We start from the raw sequence: 14,084 nt of genomic DNA on the forward strand, positions 1-14,084 counted from the left end.
GATTTTTGAATTTTTGATTTTCATTCTTGGCTAGAAAACAAAAAGTGAGCACAAAGCGTCTTCAGAAAAAGAACTTGTAAAGTATGCACCAGACAATTGTAACCACGACCCCCCCCCCCCCCCCGGATTTCCATCCAGCCAATCCCCGGTAAAATCCCTGCCCTGCGAGAACGAAGTGGTGGTAAAATCCCGTGAATAACCCCACACCCCGGGGATCTAAGGTAAGAGCAATTTCCTGATATATTTTGAGGGAAGACAAAACCACCGCAATCACCCAGCATTGCGAGGACACTAGTTCTGGCTTCCATAACTGTAATGTTGATTTCTTTTTTTTTATGTTTACAACACGTCCAAAAAGGTAATATATAATGTATTCGCTGAAGTTCTTTAGCTACGAGGGCACCTGAAAGGTAAAAACACAGCCCTTTTCCCTGGTATATCCCCGAGGGGGCCGTGGTAACAATTGACTGGTGCATTATATAAGAGAGGAAATCAAAATTGAGCTTGCAAGATTGTTTTATCAATGGCGATGGTTTATCACAATGTCATGTACTTACACTGAGAGTGGCTCCAAGATTTTTCTATGCACATAGGTAAACAATCATCTTATTCACAGATGCTGTGCACATATCCATACATTTGGCTTCATTTAGAATGAAACTTCATAAATAAGTATGCGCATATTTGATATTTTTTATCTCCATTTTGCAAAATTGAAATCACATGATTTTTGAACGGGGGCCCTTCAGGGCCTCGTTCATAGTAGGCACATCAGATCGTTACTACAAATGATTACACGGTGATTCGGTCGAAATAATGCGCTCATTGAATGCTTGAATACACATGACATCTTTAAACTTCAACAAATCTGAATTGATGTATAGTAATGTACACTTGAACTCGTACATTTTTCATATCCCTGAAAATGCAGCTGAAAAAAAATCACAAAATGAAGACAACTTATTTATACGCAACCGCTCAAAAACGGCGAAAAACTTAATGTATTGTTACAGGTGTGAGTAGGTATAAGAAGTAGTTACCATAATTGATTAATCGATTCCAAACAATTCTAAAATTTCCTTAAAAATGAAATGATATGTGAACATTATTTCACTGATCAATAAACAAACAAACGAAGTGAATGCTTTTTGGAAACCGTATATCGATAAAGTATATTATACAGATTACTCCGCCTATATTTAGCATGACCATTTCACTTTTCGATCGTCGCCATTTTGTAAGCGCCCTGCCTAAAAGTGTCTCATGGACTTCAGCTGGATTAAATGTGTATTGTAAGTATTTTATAATCAGATTGTTACACATGAACGGCTCTACGTGTGCGTGACATGACAGTTATTGAAATTGCTTCATTATTTGCACTGTATACATATTGTTCTTTGTGCAAATATCTGTGTTTTACCTGCGTTGTTTATGTGCGTGACCTACATTAATTGAGATGCCTAAATCATGAACCTGCGTGTTTTTTCTATTATTTAATTTGTTTAGCTTACGATGTGAATTTGTGTAGTTCAACTAGCTAATTTTAATGACGTATATTATGCTTTTCGTTAATTTATGCATTCGTGCCGTTCGTGGCTCACACAGCTTCGTGACCTTAGGTGACCTACTACGTAGTTACATACATGTATCATGAATGTACTCAGTAACGAAGCCAAATCGATTGTAGTAATCTCCCCTTATGAATCTCATGAATATTAATTTTACACGGAAGGCGACTCAATGCTGGTACCGGTTTTATTGGCGCCGCACTGAAGTGCGCGCCTATTATGGAATGGGAATTTATTTTAGTTAGTGGTAGGACCGGTTTTTAAGTTGGTTGACAGTTGGGGTTTACTGTTATTTTATAATGATTAAAAAATGCAAATGGGTGGCGATTGCATTGGTGTTAAAAATGCTATTTATGGTTGAATAGATAGTCTTCAATTTATCTTTAAAACATTATTTAGGAAGAACGACAAATAAGTTTAATAACTATTCCCGATTCGTTTACGTTTTCCGATTGGTAACCTGAAATATCTGAAATATCATGTGCCGGAAATGTAAAATGTGTGGACCGGTAATTATGTGAATGGGAATAATTATGTTTTATGTTGTTTTGTTATGTTTACTGCATTGATAAACCATGGGGTAATCTTTTTTCTTAAATCTAATCGATATTGGAATTAAATGTTCACCTAACTTTATTTGTTAATGTGTTGAAGGTGACATTAGTAAATTTTTATTACGATTGTCCCCGAGTTGTAACACATACCGGATGTTGCTATTTTTAGAACCAGAAGGTATTTCCCCGCTATTCATAGGTCAATTTCTACGTCGTAGTAGTTGGAAACTCGTGTGATGTTTTTATCATGAACATACGTTTAAAATAAGTAAACTCTAAAAGTGCACACTGACAGTTGATTACGATACACCTAACAATTTGAGTCATTACAGTAAAATATGGATTATAAGTGAATTATACGCGTAGGAGAAGATTTTCTGTCGAAAAAACGAATGTCAACAATCGGCATGGAACTGGGATATTCGTATCAAAGGGCTATGCATTTAAGTATCTTTGAGTAGTTTTGTACGTTGATGTTTTCAAAAATGTTTGTTTTTAATTTATCTTTGGAATTCTTAAATCATTTTTATTTGCTAAATGCTAAGACAGCGTGTGTATATTTTTACATACATGTGTACTATAATTATATATTATTATAAATATACCTGTTACATCTACTTATGCACCAGTCAATTGTAACCACGCCCCCCCAGGTCGGGGGTATACCGGGGATAGCGGGGGAAAAGGACCGTGTTTTTACCTTCGGGGTGTCCCTGCAGTGCCGGGTGAATGCGATGGTGGGGCGTGGTTACTATTGACTGGTGCATTATGCACCAGTCAATTGTAACCACGCCCCCCCAGGTAAGGAGAATAGCTGGTACTTTGACTTTCGGTCCAGCCAACCCCAGGTAAAATCCTCGTCCTGCGAGGACGAACTGATGGTCAAATCCCTGCCATATGCCCCCGCACCCCAGGGAGCCTAGGTGCCTAGGTGAGGCATATTCCCCGCTATATTTTGCTCGAAGACAAAACCACCGCATTCACCCGGCACTGCAGGGCAACCTGAAAGGTAAAAACACGGCCCGTTTCCCCGGCATAACCTCGGACCTGAGGGGCCATGGTTAAAATTGACTGGTGAATTATGTACATGTTTCATATTTTAAATGTACTTATGCACATTATTTATGTATATGATATGAGTATGTAATCTTTTATTTGATTGTTTTATCTTAGAAAAATATTAGACTTAAAATTTGGTTTAAAAATGATGTGTTTTGGTATGTGACCAATTTTTAACATACCATAATACATGAACATACCCATTATTTGTTTACAAACTGCATATTTTCAAAATAAACTTGTAAGAAAAGACGTACATGGTTTCGGGCTGGAAGCCACGACAGCTTTGACACTAGCGACATTCATTTGCTTGGTGTAGGTCTCGTTAAAACCCCGTACTGTTGTGAATCATTATCAACCATATGCACAACAACTACACATTTGTGCCTACCAACTTACTCTTGGCTAACACGGATATTAGTGCAGAATGTATAATTGATACATGTGCATTTGTCTTTCACAGTTGTAGTTTCTGCCGGTTGGTAATCAGAAGTCTAATTTATTTCAGGTAGGAAAATGACTGAATTTTACTAAGTCAACAAATTGGGGTTATGAAGAATTCCAGCCTGCATTAAATACTACGTTGGATCATTGAGACAGATTTGACATCCATGTCATCCACAAGGCAGTCACATCTGATAGAGATGATTTGAGTATTTCATATAAAACATATTTGAGTTGGTGTTTGTTGTTTTATAAACTCACTGTATTCAATAATCAAGTGGTGGTGGTGATGATGATGATGATGATGATGATGATGATGATGATTTTTATTGATAAATTTAGTAATTTTCTTTATATATTATCTACATGTATGTATCAGCTTGTTTTTGTTTTTTTAAATAATGTCGAGAAATATTAAACTGTTTATATTTTATTTTGTATATGTATGGCAGTATTATTATCTATACTAATAAGTTAGAAAGGCTTTAAAGTACATTTTTTTCCTTTACAGCACTAAACATTCTAGATGGGTAAAGAACCTGAAGGGGCATGAAAACCAAATCAGCATTGACTCAGCATTGAGTAATTATCATCTGTGCACACACTACAAGTACAAACGCATGGGAACAGACCAAGCTTCAAATGTTGAAGAGTGAAGAATTATTGTGAAAAATTCTAAATGTAAGAAAACCATTGACAAAATAAAACAAATAGACATCGATTACCTACAGAGACTGTTTACATGTTATAATATTAAAAAGACAAATTAGTTGAGAACTTTCACTCTAACATTTTTGGAGGGGCATTACCGCCTACATGTACATAGTGTTCTTGTTTCGTTACATATTTTAATTTGAAAGTACATTCGTTGTTTTTAAATCTGAATTCTGAGTAAGTATCTTACGTAAAATTCCTTTATTTGAATGATTAAGCATTTTATTAGCTATAAAATTGTATGGTTACATGACATTATGTATATTTTCTTCAAAATTGAACGGTAAACTATCATGAATTGTCTTTTAAATTGTTCATTAGACATCATAGAAAATATTTAAAATGATTTCAGCAGGTTGTCTTATTATTAATTATTTTTTATGAATTCATAAAACTGCTTTATATTTTCGAACATCGAAATACTGCTCTGTTCAGAAGACTCACAAAATCAATCAAAATGATTTTTTTCCATGTGTATCAATAATGCTGTTCGGTTGAACTTAAGTTTTCTGTTAACTGAAGTTTATTTCACCAGAAACTGTTGTGTTTATTTCATAAGCTCTGATAATGTGAAAAAAAATCAAATATAGACAAAATATTTACTTGTTGCTCTTTGTAGCCCTTGGAGTTTGGTGGTGGGTGTAATGAAACATAAATAACTTTTTTAATTCACGGTAAAATATCTTCAAAATTTGGAAAAAAGTCCCATTGTGTACCATGATAATAACTTTGTTGTCGGTGAAAGCTTTTATTAAAGTGTGTATTACTAATACCTTAATTCAGTTTAAATAATTATGGCCTTTAATGATTTTTGTTTTCATATAGATTTCCTGTTATATTGAGCTTTGTCAATTTTGTTGTTGTTTTTATTATGTACAATTACTACTTCTATTTCCTAACTTAAAAAAATGGTCTCATTTGTCAAATTGAATTGGTACATATTTCATATAAAGTGAAAAAAACACACACTATTTTTAAAGATGCACTCTTACTCCCAAACAAGACTTATCACAATTAATATTATTGTTTTGATTTTTCAAAATGGGTTGGTAGATGTCAACAACAATGTTTCTAATGAAGGATTTTGAGTTCAATTTGCTAATAAGAATAAACATAAAACATGGTATTTTTGCCTTGTGATACTATAGTAGACCACAGTAAATCTTTTAGCAATCACCAATCATTTAATATTTGTCATGCTTTCTGCTATTATAAATAAAGCTTGCTTGTCACAAGCTTGTTATAAATCAGTAAACAATAATTCAGTAAATGCATTATTTAGTAAGTAGTTATTGTTCTATCAGTCAATTTGATGTGTGTTATAAATACAATTATATCATATATGTATTGATTTCAAATAAGAGTTTCACTTTAAAGATGCTCATTTAAAGATAATGAACAGACACACAAAAACTAGACACATTTGATACTAATTGTATGAATGATTATTGTTTAGGTGACCTCTGATTTGTTTTGGAGATATTCATAAATGAGTGTTATTCTTTGTTGTCTTCAGTTTCTTATACATTTAAGAATTTTTATAATTGCTTTTCTGGTATATATTAATTTAATGCAAATGAAAACACACTTTAAAGTAGACACATTTGATACTAATTATATAAATGATTATTGTTTACATGTACTCTAATTTGTTATGAAGATATTCATAAAGGGGTGTTATTCATGTTATTATACATTTTGGACTTGATTCCGTATTGCTTTTCTGGTATATATTCATTTAATGCACAAAGAAATTATTATAAGTGTTCAGTATCACTTTCACACATTGTTTACTATTATTTTGTGCATATTTGGCCTATTTATGCTTTGTGCATTGTTGTATTTCAAAACCTTTGTGAAAAATAGAAACAGTATTATTTCTTTCATACATAGTCTGATATTCAGTTTGTATGCATTATTTATATCATATTTGAAAAATTTGCCATTGTCCTATAAGACACATGCTTTTTTTGTGTTAATATCACTATCAACTAAAAACATCCATTTTTAACTCTTCTTTACCATGTAAATGGGGAAGTTAACATTATAACTCCATTGACCAGTTTTTTTATGCAATTTGTCCAATTTCATACATTTTAGTATTATTTAACAGCTAAAAACAAGGCATGTTATGTTATAAATGCATTTCATCTAGTAAACAATGTTCTCTTTTTATATAACAGTTCAATAATTATGTTCTATTTATTTATGTAACTTTCAGACGAAATGATAATGTTTATTAAAGTACTACAAAAAATGTTATTTCATGTCACTTCTTCATGATGAATTCCCCATATAATCAGAAAACTTATTCTTCCCTTCAAGTTATCATTCCAGCATGGTGACTTTGCCCCCTCCCCCTAAATGATTAGAACTGCAGTGTACAAGAACAATAACTCTATTTCAGCGAATTGCAAGAGTTATTCCCTTTGTTCCTTTTCCTGTCCGTAGCATAACAAGAAAACTACTTTTTGGAATTTCATTAAACATCATTCAATGGTAAAGCACAACAAGAGGAAGTGCAGTGCACAATGACTATAGCTGTATTTCAGCTAATTACAGAATTATTGCCCTTTGCCTCTTTTTCTTGACCAGAGCATTACTTTCAAAATACTCATGGTATTGAAATAAAACTTGGTATATGGATAGGTGGCAATGACAAATAGTATAGTGCACCCTAATTCTGTCGTGTTCATTAATGTACCACACCCCTAATGAAATGTTCAACTTGAAACTCTTTAATTTCAATGCTTTAGCCTATGTTGCTAAGCAGAATACTACAAATATTTTGAGAATTTCATGGATGCGGTTCGATGAATTGTAATATGCTTGTTGGCCTTGACATTTCTTGTTTTTCAACATATAACAAATGCATAAACTATTAAACGGCGCCCTTTGATGCTTTGCATCAATGGTCTTTCTTGTACACCCTTTAAAACGCATGTATCAACATTTGCGAATAATCATGGGGCTATTTATAGTTAACTAGATGATGAAATATTCTGGGATCCCAGAGTTCACTGAAAACGTGAAAAACGAAAGTGAAAAATTGATTAAACGTATTTTTCATGTTTTTAGGCAAGTACAAAGGATTATTTGGTTTGTATTTAAGTATGGGAGGGGTCTCTCATAGTTTTTATCACTTTTGATACGAAAACAACTGGACTACAGTTTTCACTTAGTCAGATGTTTGATGATTAATGCATGAAGCAGTTGCTTACAGCTTCAAAATGCAAGTACACCTTGTGTAAATAGGTGTAAACATTAAGAATAAGTACATTTTATGTATGTTCTTTAAATATTTGTTAAAAAAACCCATGTTTTTTCACAAAGTTTGTGTTCGTCCCAAGTTTCGCACGGTTTCGTTTTCAAATATGTTTACAGTATGTAATAAAGACGTGTTTATATAAAATAAAGCCCGAGAAAAATGCCAGTTTTAGGTTACATCAGTAGTTTTCTAACTGAAATGTGATATTGGGTTCATCTTCAAGTGTTGGCTTCATCGCACCTGTCATGAGCAGCTTTTGGTCGTGGTGGAACACTTAAAAGTTGAACCCATCAATTTAAACTGGTATGCCAGAGATGTGTTAATTGAGTATCTTGTGTAGGCTATAAGGGCGTCAATGATTGTATGTTTGGGTGTTGTTGATTTATTTTCCTTTCTTATTATTTTAAACAGACCCGGGAGGAACTGTAAAGAGCCAGCCAGACAGCCCGCCCGCCGAGCTGCCCACCCGGCCGAGCTGTACTTTGTGTATGCCAACATGCCGCCATGCTGTAATTTGTTAGTACTTCAAGATCATATAATGGAAATTTTTATCCAAACTGAAGTATAAAGTGAGTAAGTTTTGGTCATATAAGCCCATTGATACTGTTTGTTCCATTCCTAAATGAATTCCTTTCATGTTGTTTGTCGATCATTTCTGGTGCGGCTTTGATAATAATATTATTTTCTAATGAAACTGCTGACTCGTATTATTAGTCTTTGGTCTGTATTGTGCATCTATTCGCACGTTTTGTTTGCTCTTTTAAGCAAACATTACATTAATTTAAAATTCTATAAGCAATTAAACAAAACTTACTGCACATTTGATGCAGAATGATGTTTTCAGCTTATGGACAAGAAAACATCTACTTCAACAATCACAGCAACACAACGAGATCCCTATTTTAAAGAAATAATGCCATTTTTTAAATAATTCATTAATTCATTCCATCAATCATTCATATATATTTATGCAGTTTATACATTGAAAAACTTGACATTTCTTAAGGCTAAAGAAATAAAAAGTGAAACACTTTCATAAAGATTAGAGCCTTTTCCCTTCATGCATTAAAAAAACAACCTTAATACATTATAAATGTCTTAAAACCCTAACGTATTGTTTACTTCAATAGCCAGCCTGGTTGCTGTAGCCACAGGGGAATTTACATTTCTCAAGGCAAAATAAATAAAAACTGAGCCACTTTCATAAAGATTAGAGCCTTTTCCCTTCATACATTAAAAATAACCTTAATTCATTATACATGTCTTTAAACCCTAATGTATTAATTATTTCAATAGCCAGCCTGGTTGCTGTACCACAGGGGAATTCAAGGACAAGAACCAGTGCTGGTAAAAATGTGGTCTCATGTGGTTTTCCATACCGGCATTCAGCAAGGATTTCAGAGAAAGGAATACTGTCTCCAAGTAAGAAGAAATTCTAAGCATGTCTGGTTTTAATGCTTTCAAAATGCATCTGGGTACTCAATAAGATGAGATTAACCTTTGAATTGTTAAAAACTGATAGCAAAATGTCCAAAAGACTATATATTTCATAAAATTTGTCCTGAAAATCTTTCAATTCATGAGCTTTTCTGCATATTTATCACATTTATGACCACAAAAGGTTGTGTATGCCTCAAATGAGTGTTAACATGCTTTTTTCAAACTTTAACAGTATTGGCAGATAGTTTTATAAGTGTAAAACATTGCTTTTGTGTCTTGCTTGCAGATCATGATGTGCCAATAAGCTTCAGTTAGCTGCGCCTTTTTCCTCCCACCGGTAATCCTGCAATCTGAATCCAGGAGATGCAGCTCTGAATCCAATATTTCAGGAGAATGAATATGTAAGTCAACTCTGTGGTACTTGTTTGTGTGTAAATGATCAAAAGAGTGAGATTTATAGCAAATCAGGTGTAAATAAGCAACTTATAGACATTGGTGAAGTGCTGTACTCTGATTTTAATGCCAAATCTAGCCTTCAAAACAGATACTTAATGTAAAAACAATATTAAAAACGGGCATATTAATGCTATCTCTACATCATGTAGCCACCTCATACATGAAAACACTAGCAGTTGTCATGAATCTGTCAGTTTTGGTGGGGTTTTTTACCATTTCTTTTGTTGCACCATTTGTCCCTGAAGCAAACAGTTAGGCATATAGTGGTGTTTAGACTGTCTATAAACACATTATCACTAAATTTCTTTTGTTAAACTGAACAGTTCTGTTACCTTTGTATATAAGTGGATAAGAAAAGCAAAATTTTGACAAGTTGAAGCATTTCAGTTTGGCTCTATGTCATTTTTGTTATGAGATGGTAATTTGTACGTAGTATGTGCGTCCGTGCGTCTGTAAACAATTCATGTTTACACGATACAGCCTTCAGTTATGATTGTATCTTGATGAAACCTGTACAGTATTTACATATCCATTAGAGCTCGGTTTCTGTTGAAAACCAACCAGAGACGACCATGCTTGCCTAGATTATGGGCCTTGATAGTATAAAAATCCTGTAAACAATTGCTCATTAACACGATACAGCCTTCAGTTTTGATTGTATCTCGATGAAACTTGTACAGTATCTACATATCCATAAGAGCTCGGTTCCTTTTGAAAACCAGCCAGATCCACTCAGCCAGTAGAGCATACGCCCTTTTGGGCCTCTTGTTTATATAAAACTCTAAGCGCAAAAGATGTGCAAAAACCTTATTTTGCTTAGAAAAAAAACTTATAAGAGTAGGCAGGTCATTTTTGTGGTGCTGTTCTGTAGACACCATTGAAAGCTACAAGGAAAACTTTATTTGGTCAAATTATTCCAATGTATAAGGAAATAATGGCTCTTCAAAGGTTTGCAGCTTACCATTTGAGGGAAATGGCTGTTTCTGCTTTTTATGAAAATACCACAGGTGCTAATATTTGTCTCAATCATTTATTGTTTAATATATCATTTCTAAACTTTCAGTATGTGTTGCATATAGCCTGCAGATGAACTATATGAGTTTTGAAGCCTGTTCCCCCCTCTATCATGCAATGGATATCAATGACTATGTATGTGGTACATGTACTTTCAGAAAACTGAAGCCTTCAGGGAGTCAATGCCACCATGGTATTGATGTACTCAGCTGTGATGTAACATGCCTTCAAGCCACTATCCGAACAACATTCAGACGTTCTAAATGGACCATTGCCCTGTTGCCATGGAAATCATTATGAGGAGGAGCACACAAACTGTCACTTGTTTTGAATATGAGATGTACCACGAACTGACCATAAACTTTTGGGATGCTCTGTTTATTTCATCAGCCAATTTCGATGTAAATTTTACTGAATAATGACAAACAGTCTTACTCATAAGCATCTCTTACTCATTCGTATTCCACAACTAAACATGCTTGCAATTACACTGTGCCATCTATCATAATATAGCAATGCTGCAATGACCACATTTTTATGTACCAGTTGTTGCCTTATACTGAAACTTTTATTGAAAATAAACATAAACACTGACAACACATAAATGTTTCATTCATACATTTGTACATGTTCTTTCAGTGTATATGGTGATAATGTTAAGACATATTTCATGTGCATTTTCACATGTGTTTATTGCCAACCTCTTCAAAACATGCATAGTTTGCTCACATACATATTTCCAACACAGACATTTACTGAATGTATTACTACTTTACGTTAATTTTGATATGTAAATAAAACATTGTACTTCTCGTTTGTACAAAACACTTTTCATTTGCTATGTTGTTTGTTTCCATGTTCTAACTGCATACATATGATATTTTCATATCAATTTTTAGCTCGACTATTCGTAGAATATGGAGAGCTATACTACACACCCAAGTGTCGGCGTTGGCGTCACACCTTGGTTAAGGTTTTGTGTGCAAGCACACATAGGTTGATATCTCAGTTACTCCTTGAGGTATCGCATTGAGACTTGATACAATGGTACTCAACCATCCAACCTACTTAATTAACCAAGTTAGATAACTCTACTTTGCATTTAATGCAAATTATAGGCTTTTATTATTTGACTAAGAAATTCTGGTTAAGGTTTTGCAGGCAAGCAGACATAGGTAAATATCTCATTAAGTAATTGAGGTATTGCATTGAGACTTGATACAATGGTATTCAACCATCCAACCTACTTAATTAACAAAGTTAGATAACTGTAGTTTGCATTTAATCCAAATAATAGCACTTTATTATTCGACTTAGAGATTCTGGTTAAGGTTTTGCGTGCAAGCACACATAGGTTAATATCTCAGCAGCTACTTGAGGTATTGCATTGAGACATGTTACAAGGTACTCAACCATCCAACCTTATTAATTAACCAAGTAAGATAACTTGACTTTGCATTTAATGCAAATGATAGGCCTTTATTATTAGATTTAGATATTATGATTAAGGTTTTGTGTGCAAGCACACATTATATAAATATCAAAGCAACTACTTGATGTATTGCATTGATACTCATACAATTGTACTCAACCATCAAACTTCCCCATGTAAGATAGCTCTAGTTTCATTTAATGCAAATAGTTGCCCTTTATTATTCGACATAGAAATTCTAGTTAAGGTTTTGCGTGTAAGCACACATAGGTAAATTTCTCAGCAACTACTCGATGTATTGCATTGAGACTTTATAGAATGGTATTCAACCACTCAATGCCATTGAATAACCAAGATATATAACTGTATTTTGCGAATAATTGCCCTTTATTATTAGACTTAAACATTCTGGTTGAAAATGTTCATGTAACCACATTTATGTTATTATCTCACCACATGAATTGCATTGAAATCTTATCTAACAGCGATCCATGCATGTTTCGCCAAAACTTTTCAATCCTTACACTGAACAGCGGCGGAATAGTCGAGCCCACTGTCTCTGTGACAGCTCTTGTTCAAAATTAACGTGATGTTCATTTCCATTGTGAAACTTATCCCTTGGGATCAATATCAACATCATTTAGCATACATGCCTGGATGAGTTTTAAAAAATGACCATATTATGCATACTTACTGCATAAAAATATACAATGACATACATTTCATATCAACTTATGTATCTGTATTTCCCTTTCAACTACTTCGAAATAACAAACGTCCCAACCCTAAAATGTTCAAACATATTCTGCATACATTATTTTTATCTTACACTATACATATATGTTCTATATGTATATATCACGCCTAATAAAATTGAAGCATGACAACTCGTACGTTGTTGTAAACATATGAACCCCACCTCTCAACTTCCTTGTGTGTTCCTATCAATTCGTTTCTGAAATTCCTGTCATCATTTGAAAAAAAATGCTTACTCTCTCGGGGCCACCGTTCCTCAGCGCTTTCAGCGCTTTGATTTCAAACGAACTTGTATTGCTTGAAAATTAACGTGTCAAATTAAAAATGCTACCCACGGTAAGATGAAAATAAATCCGTTTGATGGTGGTAATCATTCAATGGCGGCTTTATTGATAAATTTCCTCAATAAAACACTATGAAATTCACATCATCACCATCCGGAAGTAGTGATAACATACATGTCTGAATCATTCGGCCGCTCTGATCAGAGTAAATTTTGAGGTCAATAAGTAGACCGGTACCCTGATTTACTTTTCCTCAAAAATATAAAGTTATACAGGTTCGCGGCATATGGTTTTTAGTTAACATTAATAGTATTTGAACAATAAATACCAAAAATCATGTTGTATTTAAAACAATTGCTAAGTGCCATGCGATGATTAGTTAAAAAAACTTTGTATCGAAAAGAAAATATCACGGAAACATGCAAATTATGTCGAAAAAAAGATCAGGGACCGACTTCGGAATACCAACATTGTATACAAAGGATAACACTACTTTTTTAAACCAACTTTCCTGTTTGTTTTCTACTTAGACCGCACGCTTTATTCGCTTTTAATACGTATGAATTCACAAGACATTTCGAATGCGCGACGGGCACCACGGTTAGCTGATACTAATTTCTTTTCGGATAAAAGAGAAAGAGGGTACCAGTATATCACTACAGAGCATTGAACGGAAAAACTTCGATGCGTACTTTTCCAATATGTTCATATTCTTATTGCATGTAATCTGACCGTATGCAAGAACATTCATGTGGTAAACCCGATTAACTCACTCGCTACGTATGCATTTATTGTGCTTCATTAAAAGAACATACAGTTAGCTTGAATTGTTAAGAGAACTATTTTTATTGGATGTTGTGATTGTAATCAGTTCTGGTACTACTTTGATTATTCAAATTCGCTAACGGCAATCCAATCAAAATACAGCGTATGAATACAGTACGTCAGTGAACCCTCAGATGCGGCTTGAAAATGCAGACATCGCGGTCATGTCTATGAACTAGGCCACAAGTGCCCTAGTCCAAAAATGCCTTTTTTCCCGGAAGTATGGTCCAAAATCGATCACAGTTTCAGTATCTGCGCTCTAAATAAATA

At 33.9% G+C, this 14,084-nt stretch overlaps 1 long non-coding RNA gene across 2 annotated transcripts; it reads left to right on the top strand.

The window, feature by feature from the left end:
* Nucleotides 1–1,221: 1,221 nt before the first annotated feature.
* LOC128234334 (uncharacterized) lies at nucleotides 1,222–11,347 on the top strand. 2 transcript variants are annotated; one of them, XR_008260930.1, is made up of 5 exons: nucleotides 1,222–1,292; nucleotides 8,019–8,176; nucleotides 8,904–9,029; nucleotides 9,334–9,448; nucleotides 10,676–11,347. It is a non-coding gene; the product is annotated as an uncharacterized LOC128234334 (long non-coding RNA). The 2 variants fall into 2 exon arrangements; XR_008260929.1 differs by lacking the exon at nucleotides 1,222–1,292 and adding an exon at nucleotides 7,370–7,438.
* The last annotated feature ends 2,737 nt before the right edge of the window (nucleotides 11,348–14,084 follow it).

This window comes from Mya arenaria, chromosome 5, assembly GCF_026914265.1.
Source record: "Mya arenaria isolate MELC-2E11 chromosome 5, ASM2691426v1".
Classification (NCBI taxonomy): domain Eukaryota; kingdom Metazoa; phylum Mollusca; class Bivalvia; order Myida; family Myidae; genus Mya; species Mya arenaria.